Source organism: Phaenicophaeus curvirostris, chromosome 7 (assembly GCF_032191515.1).
Source record: "Phaenicophaeus curvirostris isolate KB17595 chromosome 7, BPBGC_Pcur_1.0, whole genome shotgun sequence".
NCBI classification, from domain to species: Eukaryota; Metazoa; Chordata; class Aves; order Cuculiformes; family Cuculidae; genus Phaenicophaeus; species Phaenicophaeus curvirostris.
This window is the reverse complement of record NC_091398.1, coordinates 38,480,718-38,506,337: the sequence shown is the minus strand read 5'-3', so window position 1 is coordinate 38,506,337 and position 25,620 is coordinate 38,480,718.

Sequence of the window (25,620 nt, the reverse complement as noted above, 5' to 3'; positions counted from 1 at the left end):
CTCCTAGGGAACAGTGTGGTGTCAACACAGGTAGGAGGAGAGTGACACAAGCAAATGCCACAAAAGACCCCTTTTTTGTTCTCCTTCAGACAAGAGAAACCTGCATATTGTTTCAAAGCCAGCTCTAAAAAGAAAACTAGAAGGAAAAAAAAACCAACCAAAACAACAGCCACTGGCAGCAAGCCCTTCACACAGAGATAACCCACTGCAGCACCTCTCCCTATTTATTTTCTGCCAAAACGATTTCCTATCCACCTGTTCATAAAAAAAAAAAAATTTGAGCTAAAAGTACCCAGTTATTGTGAATCAGAGTCACAGAGAAAACTAATACCTTGGCACACAGCCTGTAGGGAAAAAGAACACAATATATTTTTTCCATCATACACGTGAGAACTACAGGGGATCATTTTCATACACTTGAATAGGCCACTGTTAGCAATCAGCAGTTGTTTGGCCAAATTAACCCCAGGTCTACCTCCAAAATGATTATGATTGCATATTATAATTAACGATGACACTAAGGATATTAGGCTCAGAAGGGGTTTTGTTTGTTTGAATGAATGATAGATTCATTCCATTCAGGGGTAGATGTTCATGGCACGATTTTGGCTTAAGCATCTACATGAAACCCTTAAGATAATCTCATGGCTGATGGTAATTCTGGAGAGATGGGAAAGGGAAAGAAGCCCCTTCTGGATTTTAATCTTGTTTCTTCCCTTATGGAATGAAATTATCTCAACACTTCTTGGTTGAACTCTAGTCTATCATTTTAATTAAATGTATCTGAGCAGTCATCATGAAGCCTAGATGGGAGTAATAGGTTGGCAAGCTTAAAACTGGCGTCTACAGGGAGTAGGGAATGTCTGCAGCAGGTATTTATAGCATGTGCCTTAGTCAAACGTTTAGAAGTTTTATGCACATATAAGAAATGGAAAAAAAAAGAGGGGTCTAAATTACCAGACCAAATCTGAGCCCTGACTCCAAAGTTTAGGAGTCTGAGTGACTACAGATCTAAATCTTCCCTGCCACCAACTGCTATCTCTAAAATAACCCAGCACCTGAAGTCACACCCTTTGAAGTTAAGGACTTCTGAGATTTGACTCCAGTTTTAAAACTTGTGGTGGTTTTTCAAAGTAAGTTGTTCCCCCTCTGATCCAAAACCAGAGACAAGTGAAAAAAAACCAACATGGCCCATGAAGCAGTATTTTTAATTTTGAAAGAGGTCTTCCTTGGCACGCTCCCCCACTACCCCTACAGATTTATGGAGTCACAGTCCACCCATGATGAACCAAGAAAACAAGAATCTGCCACTGTGGCACAACAAACCTTAAACTAATGCAAGTTGTTAGAATACACAATGTACCTGTTGATGGGTTGACAAAGCGTGTTATTTCACGTGCAAAGTACAACCTTCAACACCGAACCTGTCAAAAGATTTGTGCACATTTTTTGGGGGAAATTAACCAGATCCAAGTTACCTTTTTTTTTTCCACTTCTCCTCCAACAGTTACTTTCTCTCCATGAGTAACTTTAAAAGAATACCTTCTAATGCCGTGTATAAGCAAATTAAAAGTCATTTTCTCTAAAGCTGCCAGTTACAAACTTGGAGACCAAAATCAACAGTTTAAGACTCATATTCATCACTAAGAAATATTTTGGCCTATGAAGGAATTACCTTTCACCTGTTACTGGAAAACTGGTAATAATAATCGCTCCACTCATTATTCCATTACGACTGGCACTTCATATATGGAAAAAAACAACAGTCAAGCGAAAAAAGCTGATGCTGGATGGCAGTAAAAACTTCATTTTCTTGTCTGTCTTTTTATATTTATTTTTACACTTTAGAAGTCATAACAGTTAATATGTACAATTAAATTAAACTAGAGTTTTATGAGGCAGAATACAAACTCTGCTATGAGGTATTTGTTCTTTATTTTCTTTTTCATTCCCATAAACGCATTGTATTGTATAAATACGTTATAGGCGTTGTTTTTACAGTCCTCTTATCTAGCCTGAAAGAAAAACAGAGTTTACTTCAACAATTTTTCCACTGCTAAGATCTATCCACCTGTAGTTTTATATACAGGAGCTACTTGACAGAGTATATTGATGGGCTTTAATCACTTCTGAACATTTCCTGTCTGTTTGTAGGCACTCAGAGAAACCCAAGGGGCATAATTTACAAGAGTCCAAACTGAAGTCATTTGACAGGATGTCACAGGGAATAATCCTAGAATTACGAGTGTAAAAACAGGATCCTGAATAGCGCAAACCAGTCCAATCCTGCCAAGTTTAGCAATCTGTGTGTAACCAAAAGAATTGCAATGGTAATCTCTGATCAGCATGACACAGTTAAAACAAATTATTTAGGAAAGCTTTGCAGAAAGCTCAAACATCACTAAACTTCAGCTGAAGTGTGCAGGCACATTTGAAAGAAGGGAAAAGAAGAACCACTCGTGTCCCAGACTTTTCCTGTTTCTCAGAAGCAGCAGTTTGGGATTTTAAAGCCAGCTAAAATGGAGAAACACATTTTCATTTTCTAGTTAGGAAGCTTTCTTCAGTGTTTTTGTCTCACGTATGATAGGCAAGCATATCACAAGTTGGAAGAGATCATATTTGCTACTCAAAGCCCATGGAATGAGGATGAGACATTTGCATCAAGGCAATTCTGCATTGCTTTACCTGGGCGCTTTCTTCCCCAGGGACTCGGAAGCAAAGGGGGGCCCAGATGACAGTAAGAGGACAATTTTATCCTTCCTGGCCCTGGAGCACATTGTTTTACATGTGTGGCAGCAGCAGTGGTGGCCGTTTGGCATTAGGGAACTCACAATAGAACCAAGTATCTATGGGAAAAGAAACAAGTCAGAAAGGTCACAAGGGAGCTCAGGAGCTGAGGGTGATAGTGGGAAAGAAAAAAGGAAAGAAAAAGTGGTTGACGAGAGGAATGCTGATTCAGGGAAAGAGTCAAAGGAAGAAAAAAAAGGAGTGGGGAGAGAAAACCAAGCTGAATCATATTGATTAGGGAATATGAACACCGCTTGCAAACGATATTAGCTGGAGACATTACTACTCTCTCTGGTCCTAAGAACCTTGCCTTCCTGCTTACAGAACACATATTCCTCGACTGCACACTGACAGGGAGCAGGTGAAAGGGAGGTGGTGTTGAAAAACTGGGAAAGAAAATGTGGCTGAAGAGATGCGTTAGTGAAACTGGATTTTGACAGGGTATTGTGCTTAATTCAGTGTGGAAATGCATGTGACAATGTCCAAAAAGAGCTCCATAAAAAGGTCCTCCTTGTCTGCTTACAGCTAGATCCTCTGTTCAGCAAGTTGTTAAGCCAGGGCCTAAGAGGAGGGAAGCAGTGTCATTTGGTAATGAAAAATGCCTGTGAGGAAGACATGCATGCATTGTAAAGAAAGACCACCGCCCCTGGATTTCTTATATACATAATAATTAATAATGACCCATTTTTCCCTATTTCAGATTTTGAAATTCCTTACTCACTTTAATTAAGTTCATTCTAAAAATAGAGTGCTGTAGAACAAAGAACTTTTTTACTACTTTAAAAATGCAATCTTACTCACTAAGATTTTTCCCAGCTCTCAGTGCTTTGGTACAAAGAGCTATTATGACATGATATAAATGGGCTATCAGTGGAAGACATTTTCAGATAAAACTTGATAATGTAACATTTACTGATTCCATCTGTCAAGCCAGATAAAGAGTATGAGACTTCATAGCAAAACACAGAGGAAACGTAACGGCAACAATAAAAACAAGTACAGGCAATGTAGATACCACTTGTTGACCTACAATCTGTATCTGTCGAATTCGTTCCTGTAGACACAGGACATGATTTCTTCAGCAATATGGCTTGAGAATCTCCAATTTCAGCAATACATTTAAATTTACTTGACAGCATTCCGAATTTATTTACATTATGTATTTTTAAACCTCCTAATCCTGACTTTTGTACAAAATTTAAATGATGGAGATCAACATGGGGCTATATGGTTGCCTAAACACACAGCCACTCCGATGAGATCTCCTTCTGCTGTGGCACTTTGAAGCCCATCAACAGCATTTGGCTCATAAACACATCTCAGGAGCCTTACGTTTCCCTTCTGCGTCACGAATCTGATTTAAATTCAGAGCAAATACTAGCATCCCTGGTGAAGAAGAGCAGTTGCTCTTTAAACAACTTTTGTAAATGCTTCCTGTGCTAACAAGGGAGTGTAGAGTTTGCTTAGGTGAAATAAAGCAGACGGACAGACCTCCCTATATCCTGCTTTGGTTCCAAGATTCAATAATGAACAAGGGTGTGCAAAGAAATTAGAGCAGTGGAAGTGCCAAAGGTATCCCTTGGAGATGCATATATCCTGTTGTCATGTAAAAGAGCCCTTGGATAATAAAGAAGCGGAACCCGATTACAACTAGTTTCATGCTAATCTGAACCAACAACTAACTGTAGACTTTGGACGGTATCATGGTGCCCGCAGCAATTAATTCACCTCTTCCTCCCCAAAACATGCTAGGAAATTTATTTCCAATGCTAAAATTAATTTGGCATTAGAAGATATGAAAGTGTTTGGAGTTACCTGGCAAGCACTTTGAATACTTGTCTTGGATGCAGCACAGTAGCATGCGCTACCTTGCAGATGCAGAGATGTGGCTCAGAAACATCACTGCCATGAAAAGCTACCCTGTTCCATGCCTGTCGTTAGAGAACTGAGCTTATCCCAACCTACTGTCTTCCTTTGGGAATGGGGGAAACAGCCAGACAAGGAGAAGAGAGCACGTGAAGGAGAATATAACACTCACCTTAAAAATGAATAGGCTCTTTCCAGCCCATTATACCACTAAATAAACATCAGCATCTCACTGGATTTGTGAATAGGTTGTGACAACTACGAATTTAAAGGTTTCAGGTAATTATCTAGGCTGTGAGTTTAAAGTGAAGTTCGCTCCATAAACAAGTTAAAGTTAGATTGTAAGTGATTTTTGGATACATTTTTTTATGTTTGGTCACTGAGATTTTCTTAAAATCACATACACTGAAGTCTTTCTCCCTTCTCTTGCCCTGCCACTGCACACCAGTGCTTACCTATGTGCCCTTAAGAGATCGTAAGAGGCAGGGTGCTACATCAGGTCTCCAGTGTACAAAGTTCTGCTTCCACAAAATCACAGCTGGTGATGCTGAACACTTGCAATGGTCACACTAGAAGCTTTTAGACATGGAACAGCAACTGAACAGCATTTGCTTTACCTTTTCGCTCTTTATTTGTGAAAGAAGTCTTGTTTTCAAGCACAAACCGAAACTTTTCATGAAAGGTAGGGATGTGGCAGCAACACACCCTCCTGCATCACATCTGACTTTTTTTAATTAAAGAAAAAGGCCTAGTCCGTGACCTCAAAGGAAAAAGAAAAAGATATGGCTGCACTAACTAAACTTAATTTTCCAAACTGCAGCTTTTTTCACTCAGTAGAGGGGGAAAAAAAACCCCAACCTTGAGAAATGGAATTTTGCCCGTAGACTGATGACTACAGATCACATTTCTAGTGGGCTTATAACCTGCTCCAGTGAAAACATAATTTTTAATTTGCTGTTAGGGTTATTTATTTTTTTTATTATTACACTAAGGGTTTATAATTTAACGTCAAACATAATTTTGCACGAATTATGAGACTGCATTATGATGCTGAAGATAAGATGTATGTGACTGGTTGGCATGGCCTCAAACTAGGTTTCTGAGAAAATGGATCACTAATTGGCAGGTTGCCATTCCATACGCTGCTTAGTGCAACTTCAAATGAAACCAGCTAGCTTTTCAAAGAGTTATGCACAGCATCCTCTTGTATAGCCCAGGGAAAAATAGGTATTTTTTAACCATGCTAGAGGTACCATCCCAGACTGTTAAGGCTGCATTCATTGACAGCAATGCATGGTAATATATTTTTTGTGCTGTTATTTAAAAAAAATAAAAAGCTGTTTCTAAATGTTTATGCCTTTTAAAAAAGACATTTCAGGTACCAATTAAAACTCTAAATTATTGGTCACACCACTTCATAAAAATCACACCAATTTTGATTAATTGTAGTTCAGCCATTTAAGAGCTGAAAAAACATAACATTTTACTATGATGTCATTTTCCCATTCATTCCAGTGGTAAAAATCCTCCACTGCAGCTACAGAAAGAATAATATAAAACTAAAGCATGGAAATGATCAGAGGAAATAATTTTGACAATGAAGTAATTTCCTAGATTGGTTTTAAGTATGACTTCTTTGTCAGCTTTAAATAAAAAAATAAAAGAAGCCATGATTTTATTGAACTTGCATGATGAATGAGTAATGTGCATATGTAAGAAATGGTGTCAGTTAACTCAAAATCAAACCAGATGCTCAAGCCCAACTAGAACAGAACACCCCAAGAGTAAACCCAAATCAAATATGTACCCAAGAATCCCGAGCCAAAGTACGGTGCCTTCAGTACCAAGTATTGGTAAACATAAAGCCCAGAAAAATTGAGATGAGATCAAAGGTGATGCCTTTGACAAGTAGGCAACATGGCCTTTATTCATATTTTCATTCAAAGAAGTTAAGCAATATCTTAAATTTCCTATCAGAAATGCCTGTACATTTTGAAGATTTTTCTTCTAAATGAGTAATGTCAAAATTTTGCTGTTATATTTTTTTAATATTATTTTTGAGTGCAGCTGAAAGTGCAGTCCTTGCATATGTTTGTATTTTCATAGGTGCCAAGCTGATGCTAGGATCCAGTCCAATTTCTTTTGAAATCAAATGGAATTTTTCACTTGACTAGAATTCAAGCATCTGTTATTAGCAATTTCAGAGAGAGAGAGGAAAAAAGTCAAAAAAAATCCAAAATGTGGAATCAGGACACTAAAATTTTCTGTGTAGCCTTCATTCCTTTAGAAGTTGGATTATTTGTAGACTGCATGACTTCCCAAAGGAACATAAAAGCCAAGTAAAAGCAGCAGTGACAATGCCCTTGTGAACAAATTCCATTTGAAAAAAGTGGCAGTATTGCCCATCAGTGCCTCTCTGGAAGACCAATACTTGAAGTTCAGATACGAATGTAAAGTCTTCATGGATTCCTGAACTCACATCAGGATCCAAGAGAATGTGGAATGAATATCCCCTTACAGCAATTTACATCATCTCAAAAATGTCTTTTGATTGGAAACAAAACAAAACTTCCAAACATTTAAAACAAAAAGCTGAGATTTTGATATTTTATTTTACTTTTCCAGTACTTAAAGCCTTCAGTTCTTCTACGCAGGTAGTATAACGGCCCTCAAATAACATGTAACTAGATCAAGAGCCATGTTTTTAGATGCAAAGTGCATTACGCCATTGCCAATCTACAAGGAAAATGTAAACTTAAATCTGTATCTCTAATATACCAAACCAGTATCTTTAGCACATTAGAAAAAGAGGGAGTCCCCAGTGAAAACAATACAGCTCAGAAACATTTCAACTGTCAGGAAATGAAATTTCATGGAAAAAAAAAAGAAAGGGAAAAAACCCAGAAGCAAATCACTCTGCCTGGGCAGAGCTGCATAGAGTGAATCATCAGCACCAAACTGGTTTTGCTTTAAAAGCATACAAGAGTTTGTGTATCTATGATGATATTCGTTTAGCAAACAGACATCAACAAAATTTGCTCAAGAAAAGCACATATGTTTAGGGTAAGGATCTGACCTCTAGAGAAGAGAAGCCAGGCTCATCACAACACTGCTGGCAAGGATTTGCTTCGGTCCTAGCTGAGGATCTGACTGCAGCTCCTCTCACAGGGCTGACCTGGGCAAAGAAGGATTTATGACCTCACACATCTCATTGCAATTTATTAACTGGAAAATGCAGTTGTAGCCGCAGCTGAACTTCAATTTAGTTAGCTTAACATGTTATTATTTCCCATACATCGCAACAATTTCTTACGTATCGGTGATATATTTATAGCAAAAAGACATACGCTGCTTCCAAGAGTTTGTTGCACCTCCATCTACACAACCCCTGCTGCTCACACTGATCTGAAAGCTGCATAATCCCCCATGACTCCCATTAAATCACAGAGGAGGAGCAGAATAAGTAACATGTTTAAGTCCTCAGGCATGTGCGTAATATCTGAAGGGCTTGAACCGAAGAGCCTCACTCCTCTAGCAACCCTAGGCAGAAGAACACCAAGGGCAACCAGCAGTACCTTTTACACATCTGGTAACATGACACGTGTGACTTTTTATTCAAATCACCGAAGTCCTGATAATAAATTATAACAGGTACCACAGGAGACAGAAGCAATTCCTACGGTGTAGACCAAGCACAAGAGGAGAAAACACTGCAAACAAGACATGGAAATGCAGGACTATTAGAGTGGATTCTATAGCTCTTTAAAGCTGATAGCTGGTTTCTCTGCCAAAAGCCTCATTTCCCATCACAAACTGTAAGAAGCAATCAGAACCTACCCACGTTTTCATTTTTCTTCACATACGTGGAATATTTCATGACATGACTTCCATATCCAGTCTTGTACTACTGGGAGTCACCTGGACAAAAGGACTACATCATCCATAGGCTGTGAAAATTCCTGGCAAGTGAACTTTAGCTATTTCTAAAAATTGACTACAATCAGGCCTTCACTTTTTTTTTTTTTAATTTTTCCAATTTTCCTGGTAAAAGTCTAGAAATTGAAAGTTACTCTTCAACAAAAAGATTTCATGTAAATGTATAAACTCATGTTCAGGAGATTCTCTCTTCATAATGATTGCTAATACAAACCTTTCCATTTTGCTTGAAATATCCAAGTTTTTCTCTCTTTCCTAAATTATGTGCATAATAATCTTTTCTTTTTACCAGATTGCCCTAATAAGTAAAGGAAAGAATAGTTCAAAAGATTTCTACAGACTCATAAGATATCATTCCCACTCTTGAATATTTTGATAGAAATATTTTTTAGTTCTAGTTGAGAGATTATATAGTTTTATTTTGCCTCTTATTCACGCCTATACTCCACTATAGTGTGCTATAAGATCCTCACTAAGCAACCAGAAGTGTCTGAAGCCATCTGCTTTGCCAGCAGATGGTTAAAGCCATGTCAATATCCAATTTTGGTACGGTGAGAACCGGCTCCTGTGTACCTATAGTTTGCTAATCTAGCAATACAAAAGGTGTCTATTTGTCTCTGGAGACTCATCTAGTCATCCTGGAGTTTGACTCCATGTCCCTCCCATCTCAAATATTACGCTATAAAACTCCTTTTCTGCCCATTCACAAACACACAGAACAAACAATTTCCTGTTGTGACTCATTCAATTGTCGTCTGACCTTGCTCATCTAAAAATCTTAAAAAAAAAATTATTTTATAATCTGATATTTTGCCTCAGTTTTTGCATGACTGCAGCAACCCGTAACTGGGTAGCATGGCCGTGGACTCAGGTACTGATCATACAACTATTAAAGTCAAAAAGACCTCCGAGATCAGCCAGTCTAACCATCAATCCAACACTACCATGCCTACTAAATCATGTCATGAACTGCCATGTCTTCAAGTTTTTTGAACACCTCCATGGATTGGTTGAAATAAAAAGTCGAGCAGATACAGATGACACTTGAAAGTTCAGTAACCTCCGGTGCTATTTGCAGTGAGTGGAACCATTAGGGCAAAAATACACAGTTTTTCTATGATCAGTATCTGCATTTGAAAAATCAACAGAGGTTTTTGGAAAGCAGAGAGAGTTTAGTGGGTTTTGGACATGGAATTATTTTTGAAGCTTTGAATGCAGGGTCTTCATCCTGTTTTCCCTATCCAGACAACTCCCACTAGCTTTAATAAATGTTTCTCCTACCTAAGCACAGGCAGACTGAGGTCTCGTGTGCCTGTTTGGTTGTGTCTATTAATTGCATTTTGAAGAGAAGGCAGGGTCAGACTGGACTTTGCAATGATGTCTTGTAGGAAAACTATCTCCATGCTAATAAGAAATGCCTATTATATGCTTACGTCCATCTACATACACTCTTGCTTCATTGTTTTGCATTATCCCAGATACAGTTTAATACATTTTATTGTACATATCGTTCTCTCTAAATGGAGCAATTGCTATTTGCAATGAGTAAAAGCAGTTTTATCACTTACGTTGCTAACTCAAATGAAAAACTACACCTCTCATGCTTTCAAAAAATATTTCTGAACTCAAGAACAATCAATTTAAGCGGAACCAACTTCAAAATGAAATGCACTTGTTACAACCAAAATTGCTTAGTGTAGACTCACAAGGAGAAGTGAACTTATTACTAGTTTAATCTAGTCACATTTGAGATAAAGCAGTTCATATTTTCAGAACCGAAGAATCAAAATTATAATTGTTTTTGTCATTTGCACAGCAATTTTACTCCTGAATGCGTTGTTTTAGGCAGGAATTAATAAAAATTGCATGCGCTTCAGGTGCTGTGTAGCTCACCCTTTTCCACACAGCCCAGCCTGGAGCTGTGAATGCTCCTTTTCTTATTATCAGTTAATAATTCTCTCTCATTGAGGCAAATTAGGAACTTGACTGTGTTAGAGAGTCCAGAATGCTGCTAGAGGCAAAAAGGGGCTAAATGGCAGAAATTCCTCTCTGAGCAAGATGCATGAAGCACAACATTGTGTCCACCACAAAAGCTGCTCTGTATTTTTGATCCTTTCTAATTTAATTAGCCCAAGAGGTAGCGCATTAATTTGCCAAGAATTCTTCTGATGCGAAAGCTGCCCTCATTGCAGCGAAGGGAAAAAATAACCTGCCTGCTACAGTGGCATGCCAGTAATGAAAGGGGGTTATTTTTGTGTTACAAATGGCATTGCAGGGTTACAAGAGACCTTTAAACCTTTTTATCTCTGGTTGGGTCATATGTAACACAGTGTAACACAAAGCATTAATTAACCAATTCTGCTCCAGAAATCTCTTTAAATGCTTGGAGTAACACTGTTAGAACCCAGGTCACAGACACTACTTCTTTTTTATTTGGAAAAAAAAAAATATATATATATTTAAAATAGTATTCTAAAAAAAAAAAAAAAAAAAATCAATCTGCAGCAGAAGCCCTGTTCTGTGGGACTCCACATCCCAGACATTTATCCTGGCTTTGTTTTCTTTATGTTTAATGATATTCTTTATGTGGGCAATGTGGAGCCTTCAATTCCCTTAGCCTGTCTCTTGGCTCTTAATGCTATATTTGTTTGGTAAATTGTCTCCATGTTAATCTTCTTCATCAAATACTTGGGGTCAGATTTGAAAATCTTTGATCAAATCTACTACCACCCAAGCTTCTTCACTGCCATGTGCTTCTGATATGTTCTTATGCACATTAACAGGTCATTTACTCATTAAAGAACAATGAAAAACATGCATAGTACAAGAAATCCTGCAGGAGACTTTGAACTGTTTATTAAATCTATGAAATAATTTCTCTCACTTGCTTTTTTCAAAAAATAAGGAGCTGATAAGAGTGTTTTCAGGGGGATTCCTGTGCTCTGCACAGACTTTTTCCTCTCTTGCTGCATTAAAATGTTCAAAGATTACTCTGAAAAACAAAAGCTCTGGCGTATGCAGATTCACCCTCCACTACAGTACTGAGAGTAAATGACAAATTAAAGAGATTTCATGCTATCCTACACAGAAATCAAAGGGCAGACAAGCTCGTGAAGGTGCTGGTTGCCTGTGCAAGTACTATTACACCTCTCAAAGTCCAGCAAAGAGGGGATTTGCACCCTCGAGGAAGGCAGGATCTGGCCCTAGCTCCTTTGTAAGAGCATCGCCTACCTGGCTCAGCAAACACCTGCTCTCAGGATGGAGCTCAAACCCTTCACATCAAGTGCCTCATACCCATCTGCATGCTCTTAAACCTCTCTGCTAGAACGGTTGTAAAAACAAACACGGAGAGCTTAAACTGAAAGTAAATATTTTCAAAATACTTTGCAAAGTATTTTCCTGGACCAGCAGCAGCACGGGAGGAAGGGTGCGATGTGCCAAGCACATGGGATGCCCTGGGGAGACAACCCGGTGAGGGGCTGGTGGACATCAGCGGAGATGATCAGGGCACGGGCAGGATCAAGTCCCTCACTGTTACTAGCCAACAGTGCTATTTACTTTTTAGTGGTTTTCAATAATGTGTTTTTCTGTTATGTTTGAGGTCAGAAGGACCACAGAGTGAGCCACTTCCAAATTGTCTGAATCTTTTATTTCAGGATTATTTTAGCTTGCATAATCATTTGGTTTATGTTTATGTTTGCTTTGTTTTTATAGCACATGGCATCAAACAAGTTCAAGTAAATGGTTTAATCAAATGAAAAGCCCCCTTTTCCTTAAAAATACAAATCAAAACAAAAGAACCCAACTTTATTATGAAACTGAAGGGGTGAGGGTGCTTGGGAAAGGTGCTCCACCAACTCCGAATAAAGCCTTTTTTTAGTTACTAATAAACAATTTCTTAAAGCTGCTTTTTATCTGCTTGTCTCACCTCCAAAGATTAAAAATATGTTCTTAAAACAGTATAAACACATTGCCCAGTACAATATCATTTGATAACTAGGAAGGAGGGGAAAGGTGGCTCTGTCAAAGTCACCTCTCATGCTTTGTAGATTAAACCTTTTCCTTGGGTGTCCCTCTTACCACTTCCACTGGCTGTTTAACGTATTCCTATTGCCAAATGTTGCATGTGTGTAATTACATCGCAGGAGGCATCGCACGGAGATCCCCCAAAGTCACTCTGCATAAGCAAAACAAATCAAAACCAGAAAAGTTCCTGCTTCCAGACAGCAGCTATGAGGGAACTGCTGAGGATCTAGGTCTTGTTTTGGCCCGATTTACAAAGATATTGTGCTGAAATTGATAAAATGCTGTCTGATGACGAACTTGGTTTGGAGCTGGCTGCCTATCGGCAGGGGAGGAGAGCTGCAAGCTATTTAAGCATTGCCCCAGAAAACCCATCGGAACAATGCCATAAACAATGGAGTGAGACGACCGTTGGACATGAAGACGCGTTGGGCGAGAGCCTCGAAGTCAATGGGAGGTTTGGCATTGCTTTTAATTAGGCCAGGATTTCAGCCAGTGAGCTTTGGGCTTTTAGCAGCCCATTGGGAAAGGGGCCAACCTCAGGAAGAAAGAGGCTGACCAGCAGGAAGAGGAAGCTCCTGGATTTCCCTGTGGCGGCAGCTTCCTTTTTCCCAGAGCATAAAAAGAGATGAACCTCACGCCTGTGCTCGGCACAAGCAGTGTCAGGACGCGTACCACAGCAAACAAAACCAGGCACAATTTTTTTTTCCTCCTCTGCATGATGCCTGGAGCAAGATGTTCAGAGAGGAGCCAGCGTATGAGTGGGTCTCTGCCAAAGTTGGCTGCAAATACTCAAAATCAGGAAAGCACAAAGTCAAGTGACTCATTTGAATGAGAGAAATCACTATGGGAATGCTTAGAAGTTATTTGTCTGCATTAAAAAACACCTCACAGCCACACCTGGAGAACCAGGACATTAGACGCCACAGAATTAGTAGTTCTTCCCAGCTTTAATGTCGCATGTTTTTTTCTCCTAGATTTATTGCTGAGTGCTGGAGTTCGAATTTCAGAGACACTGTAGGCTCCCGAGATAATGCTTAAGTGGTAAATGCACTTGCTTCCTTAACGCAGCTTCTGAACAAGGCAAAACATTGCTAAATAGGGAAAGAGAAGAAATCTTGCCAAAAACACACAGGATAAGACTGCTGACTACATTACCAGATTGAAAAGGGTACAAGAATCATTAAGTAGGTTTTAACAAGAACAAATTAATCAATAAGTTAAAAGAAAAAGCAAACCAGGGAGGACTTTGGTGTTGAGATTAGTTCAATGACTCCTAAACTCAAAAAAAAAAAAATCTTCTATCCTCTAATCTTTATGTTCACACGTGTGCACATGGTGGCTGCAGCCCTCCCTCCACTGCCCACAGAGGGAGATGCTGCATTGAAGCATTATATGTACTTTAACAAACATCTTTCCCCTCAAGGTGAGGACACTTACATTAATTAAAAAAAAAATGGTTCCTGTTGATGTTTCATTTAATCTTTAAAGATCATGGGGAATTCATTGTCATCATAGAATCGTTAAGTCTAGAAAAGACCTCCTAGATCATCCAAGTCCAACCATCAGCACAGCATCACTTTGTCTATTAAACCATGTCACAAAGGGCCTCGCCTTTGTGCTTTTTGAACACCTTTGGGGAAGGAGACTCCACAACATCCCTTTTCAGCCTGCTCCAATGCTTCACCACTCTTTCTTTCCCTCCCCCCCAAGCTAATATCCAGTCTAAGTCTCCCCTGATGCAACTCAAGGCCATTTTCTCTCATCCTACCATTAGTTATTTGGGAGAAGAGATCAGCATCCACTTTGCTACAACCTCCTCTCAGGTAGTTGTAGAGAGCTAGAAGGCATCCCCCTCAGCCTCCTCTTCTCCAGAGTAAAATAATCCCAGTTTCCTCAGCCACTCCTCATAAGTCTTGTTCCCCAGGCCCTTCAGCAGCTTCATTGCACTGGGCAATTACTCCGGGCAATTACCACTGCCACATAAGATTTTATAGGTTCCAGGAAAAAAAGCATTAGCTTAAGTTTCAGTCATCACTAAAAGCACATCATCAGATAAGAGGAAGTCTGAAGAAGCCAAGATAGCAGACTGAAGTTAGAAAAATAACGTATAATAAGCAATGTAAGTTTCCATGTATGCACAGCTAGTTCTGCATGTGGGGCATGCGCTACTTTATTGAAGTAAGATTTTTTGCTACTGAAAGCAATAGAGATTTGCTGCCCGGAGATGTCCAAAAAACCCTGAGAACAACTCCCATAAAATTTTTCCAGTGGAAATTCTTGTTGAATTCATGCCTAGAAGTGAACTCTCCGTTTCACTTGGTAAGAATAGCCATATCAATTTTTGTTTGAATATCTCTAGCAGCTTTTTAGGGACTAAACTAATCTTCAGGGACATTTTCTAAGGTAATATCACAACGACCTCATTAAAACTAGAAGCAGATTTTATAGATACATATTTTATAAATGCATATCTATATTCATCTATAGGTACACATACACTTCCACACATAGGACAAGTTCCCAGCAAGAAGGTACCTGCTACTGCATTTCTTTTCAACTTGCCACTGAAAACATTCAGCAGCATTGAAACTGGAGGTCAAAACAACTTGCAAGCAAAATTCAAGTCTTTTGAGCTAATCACAAGACCTAAATCCTTTCTTGTACATATGGGGTAGAAACACATCAAAGAGCACATGTTGAAGGAGATGACGTAAGTCATCTCCATTATTGGCATTTTATGAAACAGTGAAAGCAGCCTTTAGTAAACAAGAGGCTGGCAGAAACAAGTTAATTTAATAGCGGTGTCATTTTTGAAGATGAGCACTTGTACTCTAGACAGACATATTAGGGTATTTTTGCAAGCATGAGAGGTTCACCAGTAATTACACTGACTCCTCTGCAGATTTCACTGAATTTAAAAAAACTCTCCATTTTCTCAAAAGCCAGTTTCTTACCAACAGTTTTAATTACAATCATTTCTTGGTGGGAAATACATAGTTTTCCTGTGCCCTTTTTTGAGTAAATAAGGCATCACTGACCTTCACGGCTCCAAAATATTAACATACTACTTGCAAGAACCACCTTCAGCAGCATCTCTTATTTGAGGTGGGACATTTTGAACGTTTTCAGCAAGACAGATCCTTGCATAGAATAAATGTGCACATAGAGTAGATATAGACAATAAACTCTACGCGAAAGCATACAGTAGAACAACTCCATAGAACGCTCCCAAGGAAGTTGTCTCAGGTATTGCACCACTTAAACCAGCCTATGAACCAAGTGCTGCTCCTTCAGGGTCCGCAAGGAGTTTCCTGAACTGCTTTGAGCTTTTTCCACCCAGCCCATTCTACCCACCAATATTGATGCCGCAATAGGAAGCTACAAACAATATAGATATTTCTTCTGACTTTTTTTGTTTTAAAGATAGTCTGAAAGTCAGACTTTTCTCTCTTTTTGTAGTAAACAGAAGTACATCAAGTATTTTAATTACTCTTGGGTCGTTTGCACTCATATAATTTCATACCCACATATCTTTAATATTTATAGCAGACACTGAGAAGATTTAACATATGTAGTGATTTTCACCAAGTAACTCCACGCTCTTCCTGAATACAAAGATGTAATTTGTCACCATTTATACAACCTGATAAAAATCCAACTAGTAATTCATGTGAACAAGTTTCTCCTCTAAGATTTTAATTAAAACACAAATGCCTTGCACACTTCAAATCATAATATCCTGTACACGTATTTTAACTGCAGCCTGATCAGAGGGGGGTTTTGTAAATAAGATGCATTCTCATATCTGAAGAAGTTCTATGTAATTAGCCAAACACAATAAAATATATATTTTAAGAAGACCCCAAAATAGCAACCCTAATGAGAAGCATGTGAAATAGAAATAAAACATTTAAGAAGTAATAACAACAATCAGTGAGACAGAAAATAAAGATGAAGTCAGGACTAAAGCAAAATACCATTAACAGAGCAGCAATTTCTTCTATTTTAAAGAAAAGTTCATATTCTTTGGAGAATACTGTGAGGAGTTTTTCAGAAAGGAATCCATAAAACAGGAAATTTACCGTAAAATTGAAACGGTACCTCACATGGGATCTAGTGGTTGTTTTACAGCAACTGCATGTGTTTGCTGGTTCAATGAATAAAAAAAAATAAGTTATGATTATGATGCATGGGGGATAAAAACAGTCTCAAAATATATTCTTTCCTCAATACCTCCTAACTAACATATCCCCAGTGCCTTAGGAGCCTTTCATGTTAATGAGAGGTTAAAGCAGTCACTTTTGTATACTTGCATTTGTGTGTGTGTATCTGTTGACATGATGTGCTGGCTACAGAAAGCCACGAGCCAAAGGCGACATTTTGCCCTCAGATGCCTACACAGAGCTCCAATTAAAGCCAGGGGAGTTGCATGCACATATCTGAAAGGTAGCTGGCCCCAAAATCTATTTCTCAAGTCGCTGAAAATCTCCCTGGAACAAAATGAAAGTGATAATAGGAACAGAATATCATAGAATAACTGCGCTCTCTGGAGATCTTGAGACCACATCCTTTGTTTCTCTAAAACATTCCTTGGTAACTTTTCAGCTCTGTCACTTTTTATTGCCCAGCCACTATAGTATTCCTGTCCTTATCATCATCTCTTTTTTTTTATCACTGGTCTGTAATTTGTGAGTAAACCCTGTATCTTAAAAAGCAGATCCAAAGCTTTCTCCAGACCCTGTTACAGAAAGAGAAGTTATATGTGAAGAAGTGGTGTCTTTGACAAACTGACATTCAGCAACAATTCCTAGGAATCCTGGACAACTTTTTTTTTTCCTCACTGTTACCATTTTCTGCTTTATCGAAAACTATGATTCATAATTTCTCCAAACTAGAGCCAAGTGGGGCAAAAGGAACTATTAATAACTTAAAAATACCCAAGCCTTAGCCCTGTCACCAATGTATATTAAGCATTGCTCATACTGCAGAACTTCCCAGAGACATTTCACATTTTCCCTGGCCAGCCAAGAGGACGTTAGCTAAAACCTGCCAGGAATATTTGTTTACTTGATGTTAGATTAAGAGTACAATTCATAGCACAAATACTGCTACTCTGCCTTGCACAAGTTTTCTGCTGTGCCCTGTTTTTGCAAAGATTAAATTAGATAAAAATGTTAATAAGTACAAAGCATTATGTATTAAAATCAGGGAGAAAACTCCAAACAAATCTTTTCCATAAATAAATGATTTAATCTTTTCCTTTAAACATCGGTTGGATTAAAGTCACATCTTGGAAAAAAACGAATGGTAAGAAATGGTTACGTACTTGAACCAGTTTGTGCAATCTGGCTGTATTTGTGGCTTCTATTTTTCTGGGAAGAAGGTCTCAAATGGTGTCAGTGTATTTCTTGTATTCTCTGGTCCTAAGGGAAAGTTGACCTTATTTTCATTTTCCCACTGCCTGAGCCTTTGGTTCGCTGCAGAATTCCAGGAAGAACTTCCTGCAGGAGAACAATATCTGGCACTCATTGAGCTGACTAAGTGAAGAAGCAGTATACTAAAGGCTAGGTCAGCTTCGAGTAAATAAGGTAAATTATTGTTATCCTGGATACGAGACCTCTGAGGCAAAGCTGTAACACCTTTCAGGAAGCTAAGAACAGCGAGCCGAAGGCTGCTGCTCCCTTAGTAACTGTAAATGGACAGAGGGTCATTCTGTTATAAAGCCTGTTGCGTTTTTAGTCTACATCTTTATTCTATTAAAAAGAAGGCATCAAAAGGATTTCCACTTAACTTCGGGCTTGGGAGAGTGGTTTTGCTTGATTTGGTTTTTTTCTTTTCCAAGGAGAAGTTTTCATTAGTAATTTTAGTAAATACACATTGGTTTTAGTACTATACGGAGGTGATTAAAACAATGACTTCTCCCAAGTGACAGGGGACAGGACAAGAGGGAATGGTCTCAAGCTACGCCAGGGGAGATTTAGGCTGGACATTAGGAAAAAATTCTTCACAGAAAGGGTCATTGGGCACTGGAACAGGCTGCCCAGGGAGGGGGTTGAGTCACCTTCCCTGGAGGTGTTTAAGGCACGGGTGGATGAGGTGTTAAGGGGCATGGTTTAGTGTTTCATGGGAATGGTTGGACTCGATGATCCGGTGGGCATCTTCCAACCTGGTTATTCTATGATTCTAATGCAAGCAATAAAATTGCAAAGAGCTGTTGTCAGGTCCCCTCATGGTTTTAAGTATTAACATAAATGCACTTTGTCAAATATGCATCTCTAAGTCAAGGCTACAAGTGAAAGCCTGTGCTGTCTGAAACTATGCAGTGAAACCACACTCACTGAAGGATGGTTTTGTCTTGGTTTGCATGAGCACTAGCATAGGCAGCAAAAGCGTGATGAACTTCAGTCTGGATGAAGGTGAGTTTCTTCTATCTGGAGGTCAAATTAAAGGTAGCATTTTTTTTTCCTGCAGTGACCAGCACGCGTGAAACTTGTTTCTCATTTACCCACCCAGGTCTAGCCACAGGAAAAGTAAAGAACTAAATAAGAGACATCAGAGAAGAGGAGACCAACAGCCTTCTCCAAATCCTGCCAGAGCACTTTTGCTAATTCACAGTAACATGGTGGTGGGCTCTACTTCCAGTTCTCTGGGTCAGGACAGCAAACCTGTCCTGACCAAAGCAAAACCCTGCAGAGGCATGTGCTGCACATACTAGCCTGGTCTTCACCCACACTCACACCCCTTTCAATCACCTCTTTCTTGGCTTTCATCCAAATTGCTAACCTAGATGCAAGAAGTGCTTCCTGATGAAACATATGTACCAGTTTCTTTTTACCAGACCCTTGTGCAGGGAGCAGCTTAATACATTTGTTAATGATGTATTGTTATCTCTGAAAATCTATAATCTGTGATGACAGAAAGGTGGGAAAGCACATCTGAAAGATGTGACACTGGCCACGCTCGCATAACCCTGCTAGGTAGCTCCACTAGCTCCATAGAAGAGTATAGACAACAACAACAACATCTGGTCTATCCAAAGTGGCTATTTCCTATTCGTGGTTCTGTTCCAGCATCTAAACTGTGACCACATGCACTGGCTGCACACGATAAGTATTCCCTGATAAGTTTGGCTCATTCTTTCATTAACTCAGTCCCTATCTGACTCAGAAGTGGGTTTTGTGCAGCAGAGCATTCCTAATAAACGCCCACATCTCATTCAAAACCACTTTCAGCATCAACGCTATTCTTAAATTCTGTGGTTAATCTGGACTCTAATTTCAGCACTTTTACAGCAGCTGGGAATCCATTGCCTTAAAGCGTAAATCCAGAAAGGATTACGTGAAATTTAAAAAACAGGGCCTCTTCTTTGAGGCAAACAGGCATATGGTTTTAAATATTTCAGACTTCTAGCTGTACCTGTGAAATATAAGCCTAAACAGTTCACAAGCCTGGGTGCGAGTTAACTAGAGTAGAGTAAGAGCTTCAGTACGCTTAAATGAGAAGACTTTTAGGGAAATGCATTCCTTTGAGTTGACATTAGCAATCAGATTAAGATGCTTCAGACTAGTGCAGCCATTATCCCAAACTCAGTTTGGGACAGTACATGTGATCTGCAGAGAGCAGTTTCCCTTGAGATGAAGGGAGCAGCGAGGCAAAAGAGGCGGATGTGCAACAACCACATCTGTCTTGAGGGAAAAGTAGGCTCTGGCAGAGCTCCAACAGGGTAGAGGAGGCAGCTGTATCTCACTCTGAAAAGGCAGCAACCACCTTCTACGAAAGGATGAAAAGGAGCTGCTTTTTCTCGTACAACTCCTTGCAATCCACAGTCACTTCACCGGTGCAACTTTACACCAATGTTTTATTATTCTCACTAGGGAGGAGCACGTTTCTGTAAATGCATTAAAAGTGTAAATATATTAATGCAATACTTTCTCCCAATTAAATAATTTATATCCTCCCTTTATAACTGAAGCATGAAAGAATACGTGGCTTTCTACTAATATTTGAAATGACAGTGTTTCAAGTACTGCCACTTCAAGACAAGTTGTAGGTAAAACAGGAGAGAAAGTCCAGCAGCAGTCACGTTATCCAGCATCCCTGTATTTTATTGTACTAATATATATACCTGTGGTGTTTGCTGTATTGCACCAGTGGAAAGTAACATCTATAACACATACTAAATTTTTAGTGCTTTCCCCTAAGTGTGAAATAGGAAAAGAGATATATTCCATAGTGCAATATTAAAAATGTATTTCTCCTCCAACATTTGTGAGAACCTGCAGATCAGACCTCTACAACAGCTCGTCCCCAGGCAGGAAAAATCATTTCCTGTCTCTTTTCCCATGAATTTTGCTGCAATTCGCAGGACTTTGTGGGAAATTTGCCACGATTCGTGGGACGCTTCAGTCCTCTATGGGAGTTTGCAGTTTGTACCACTGCAGCCTGAAGACCTTGCTGAGCTATAGATTTCATATGGTGCGATTTAAATGCGAAACTTTATGTGGGGATAGAGAATGGCCTTGTTTGTTCCTAATCGCTGGGAATGACGTATTACTCTATGCTCACAGAGGTTTGAAATCAGCTGGACAATCAGGAGTCCCATTCATTAACTGTAGGTCAAGAATAATTAGGGAAAAGGAAGATTGAGCTTTCCCCATAAGAACATTATGGGCCAAACAGGGAAGAAAGCTTGAGGGGAAAAAAAAAGTCACAACCAATACTACAGATGTTATTGAGAGTTAATACTTTGATCTCACTTTTTTTCCTGCCATTTAGAAAAAACAGCTAGAGTACCATCTCTCCAGCAGCTGATGAGCAAATAGTGCAGCTTTTCAAACAAATGGTACAAAACAACCTCATCTGAAACAACCGGAACCACTCTTCTGAATATAAGAAAGGAGAATAGGCTCCTTGAATGACCATGTCTCCAATACGAGACTGTTTTAAGACTAAGTATCTTATCTGTACTTTCACCTTTATGTTTTGTTTTTCAGTTTTCAGGGGTAGGAAGTGTCTGCTAGCAAGTTTATACACTAGTTAAACACTTACCACCAGTAACAAGTGCATTCCAACACCTACATTGTTCACATATTTCATCGTGGCTCCACGCGATTTCTTAACAGTACGGAAGGCAAAAGTGACAATTTCTGCTAAAGCTGGCAATCTAAGAAAATTTTAGATAGATAGATAGATAAGAGAGGGGATGTGGCAAAAAGCTGGTATTATAGCAGATAAACCCAGGCAAGTAATTTTGCCGTCATGGAGAGCAACAGTTCACCAGGCATTCGTGTACAGAGGCACTAATTAGCACAAGTGCCTGGTGAACGGGAGATACAAGGAAAAGACAGTGGCTGAACTGAGGATTGACAGGGAATGACCCTTCAGGAACACTTTTCACTTATCTTTGAACTCCAGCAGCTCTTTAGGCAAATATTTGCTCAAGTCAAATGTACTGATACCATTATGTAAGACAGGGATTTGGAATTTCAGGTTTTCCAAAATCTTAGAATATATTTATCTTTCTGAAATGATGATGGCATTTTATTTCTGGAAAACAGAAAGTCATGACCACCTTAGTGCCTCTCTATCAAAATGTCATAAGAAAAAAAAAAATAGAAAAGCCCAGTGTTTTCCAGTACATATCAAGGATTTTGCTAATAATAAACCACTGCACTTCACCTCTAGTAACAAAGTACAGTAGTTTTGCAATACACCTATATTTGTTCATTTTATGGTCACACGTTAAACCTGCCCAAGAACAAATCTGATTATGAATAGATTTGTATCATTTTGTTTCTTGACTTTTTGGCTGATTTCTGTTATTCCAAAAGAAATGACACCTAATCTTGACACACAAAAAGTAGGAAGATTGCTTCGTGTTGTAGATTTCGAAGGCGAATTCTTTCTTTGGAATAGATATAGATATGGGGATATCTATATGTTTCCCAGACACTGCTACCATTTGATGAGATAAAAAGAGCCTCTAATGTTCATTCAAGGTAAAGAATGTGATGAACACTAAGCATCGTAGCAGTTTGCAAAGGTAAATGTAACCAGTGTCAATGGACCATGCTGGAAGTAAGTCATTTCTACAGATAGGTCAGAAAAATAGTTCAGACCTTCATAGCATTTGTTAAACATAAATTATTCAGCTCAAATTTCTCATCGTCCTGATAAGTTTGAGAACACGTGACATTTTGTGATTTTTATTTGATGAGCTCCTTGGCAACGATGTCTCAGCCAGTCTGAGAAAAGTTCCCACTGTCTCAAAAGAACCCACCCATGGCCCATGCTTCACATTGAGTTTTAAGCTTGGCTTTTTTCTGTTATTTTATTTTACAGCTGTTTTGTAGAGTACTTTTACATTGCATGCTTTTTTCCTCCTCCATCTACAGGAAAAGCCACTGATCTAGTACTTAACAAGACAGCCAATTAATAATTCATGTGCTCACGTTAAACCAGGTAATGCCATAAAATGGTGGAACCTGCTTTTTAATTAATTTTTAAATAGCGCTTCTGAATGCTGAGGGGACTGTGAGCACCTCAACAGTATGTAATATTAACACATAAAAGCTACATTTATATAACATTTATGTGACAAATCAACAAAAGTACAAAAATTCGAGAGGCAAATGCTCCATCCATGGCTTGTTCATAGACCTTGTGCTGTGACAGATACACAGAGGAACTAAACAAAGATGTGAAACTCAGAAGACGCATCAGAATAACACAGGGCACAAGTGGCTTGTCCTCCGCTTCCTCTGTCCTTACCCATTTGGGCCAGGCACTTGTAACAAATGGAAATGGGTTTCCAGAAACTCAGTTGCTGTAATAAACTTCCAGGAGTGCCATGTTGACCTAAACTCTGAGAATTTCCAGCCAGACGGTCCCTTCAGCCATCCAAAAAAAAACACCACCCACCATACCGCCCATCATTTTTCTATACATTAGGAAGCAGCAGCTGGCAAAAGCCTTAGTCAGATCAACCTCCAAGGGCAACTTCAATGACTTGTCTTCACACATGCTGTGAGCACACAGTGGAAAGGATGGAGATGCAGCTCCCTACCCACATCAGAAAATATCCATTCATCGTGCATAAAGAAAGAGTCCAAATGGCTCCAGTGACTGAATCTCCTCACTTTCCCAATTCCTTTCCCTCAGGAAGTACAAACCACTGCGCATGATCTGCAACTAACCGAGGCCAACTCAAAACAGAGCCGAACTTGGAAAAGAAAACTAATTGTCACAGATCTTTGGAGTCCACTTAATAGCAGCTGACAGTTTTTCCCCCAATGGAGAAATTACCATTTTCATATAATTACTTGTCATTTTTCAAATTCAAAAAATATGCATATTTTGAAGAGTAAAACCTGCTTTAAGATGCCTACACAACCTTACCTACGAGACTAGCCAGTGCCACTATAACAAACTGTCATTCAAACGACAGCGAATTTACATAGCGTACTAATGCATAGTAATACATGTAATAAAACTCAGTAAAAAGGCTGAATGAGATGAAGTGATTTCCTTGGCTTGGGACAGCCCAGATGAGGGTGGTGTTAGCACACAAATTAGTATGACTTGAATGTCTCCCTTTAAATGTGTTAGGATAACAATAAAGACAGTTCACCCTAATGTGACCCGCTTCTTCCATAACATTTAACACAGTCAAATTAAAAGTGAAAATCTGTTACCACTGCAAATAAAAAATAATGTTCCTCATATTATTTTAGGACACTATCTTTCTGTTCTAAAAAAAAAAGTAATGGCCAAATAAGGCATCCTTTCAACTGGAAAGGGAGACCAAGTTCTTTGAACAGGCAAAGAAATGTGTCAGAAAAATCTAATCTCATCAACTTCAAAACAAAAATAATTAAGGATCTGTAGTGTCAATATATCAGAGTTCATTTTATGATGTGAAAATTTCTCACTTTTTTGTGTTTCTTAAAAATCACAATTTCTCACACACTTTGAAATGAGTCTAGGGGAGGGAGGGGTTAAATTGTCACTATTTTTGACAATGTCCATTACAAATGATTTCTGTATTAAAGTCCTTTTTGCATCATTTCTGTACAAGATGTAATTTAAAGTACATATTATTCACAGCACTGTATGCCTGAAGACTTAATATACTGTTCCAGTGGCCATCATCACTGTACTCACAAGGTGGGGAGAAGGGGATCAACCTCCCCCATTAACAAAAAAAGACAAAGAAAACCAAAGTACACAGCTAGTAATTTTAAGGTTAAAAACACGATCTTTGCAGCAGTTCCTAGAGATCAACGAAAGGACACTGGGCAGAGCTAGGTTCTTAGCCTCCATGAATTCATATTGCTTCAAACATAAGTTGAGTTGGACTGAGTCAGTTGTGACTATGGTCCATGACAGATAATTTGGGACAAAATTTCTTGTTTATGATGCATTTAACTTCAAGTGTCTTATTTCAGAGCTACTGCTTGCCAGAAGTGAGGAAGAGAGGGCATTATACTGCTCTGTTGCACCACATTCAGGCAGGAAGTAAAATCTTGGCATTTGGTAGCATTAAAGAAGTCCTAACATCTTTTGCCCGAGATTTAATAGTCCTATTAGGTCAAACACAGTAATCAGAGGAAATGTAGAAGAATATTATTAGAATACAGCTGTTGATTTTTCTTTGCATTGCTGAGCTCCATAAATAACTTCTTAAATTTGTTGGTTTTGAATACTAAGCTTGTGATCGAGCACAAATTACACAGTCTTTTCTTAAATCACAGAATGGTTTGGGTTAGGAGGAACCTTTACAGGTTATCTTGTCCAAGCCCTGCAGAGGCATCTGCCACTTGATCAGGTTGCTCAGAGGCACATCCAACCTGACCTTGAATGGGGGTCTCCACTGCCTCCCTGGGCAACCTGTGCTTGTGTTTCACCACCCGCATTGTAAAAAAAGTTTTCCTTATATCCAGTCTGTATCTATCCTTCCTTAATTTAAAACCATTACTCTTTGTCCTGTCACAACAGGCCTTGCTA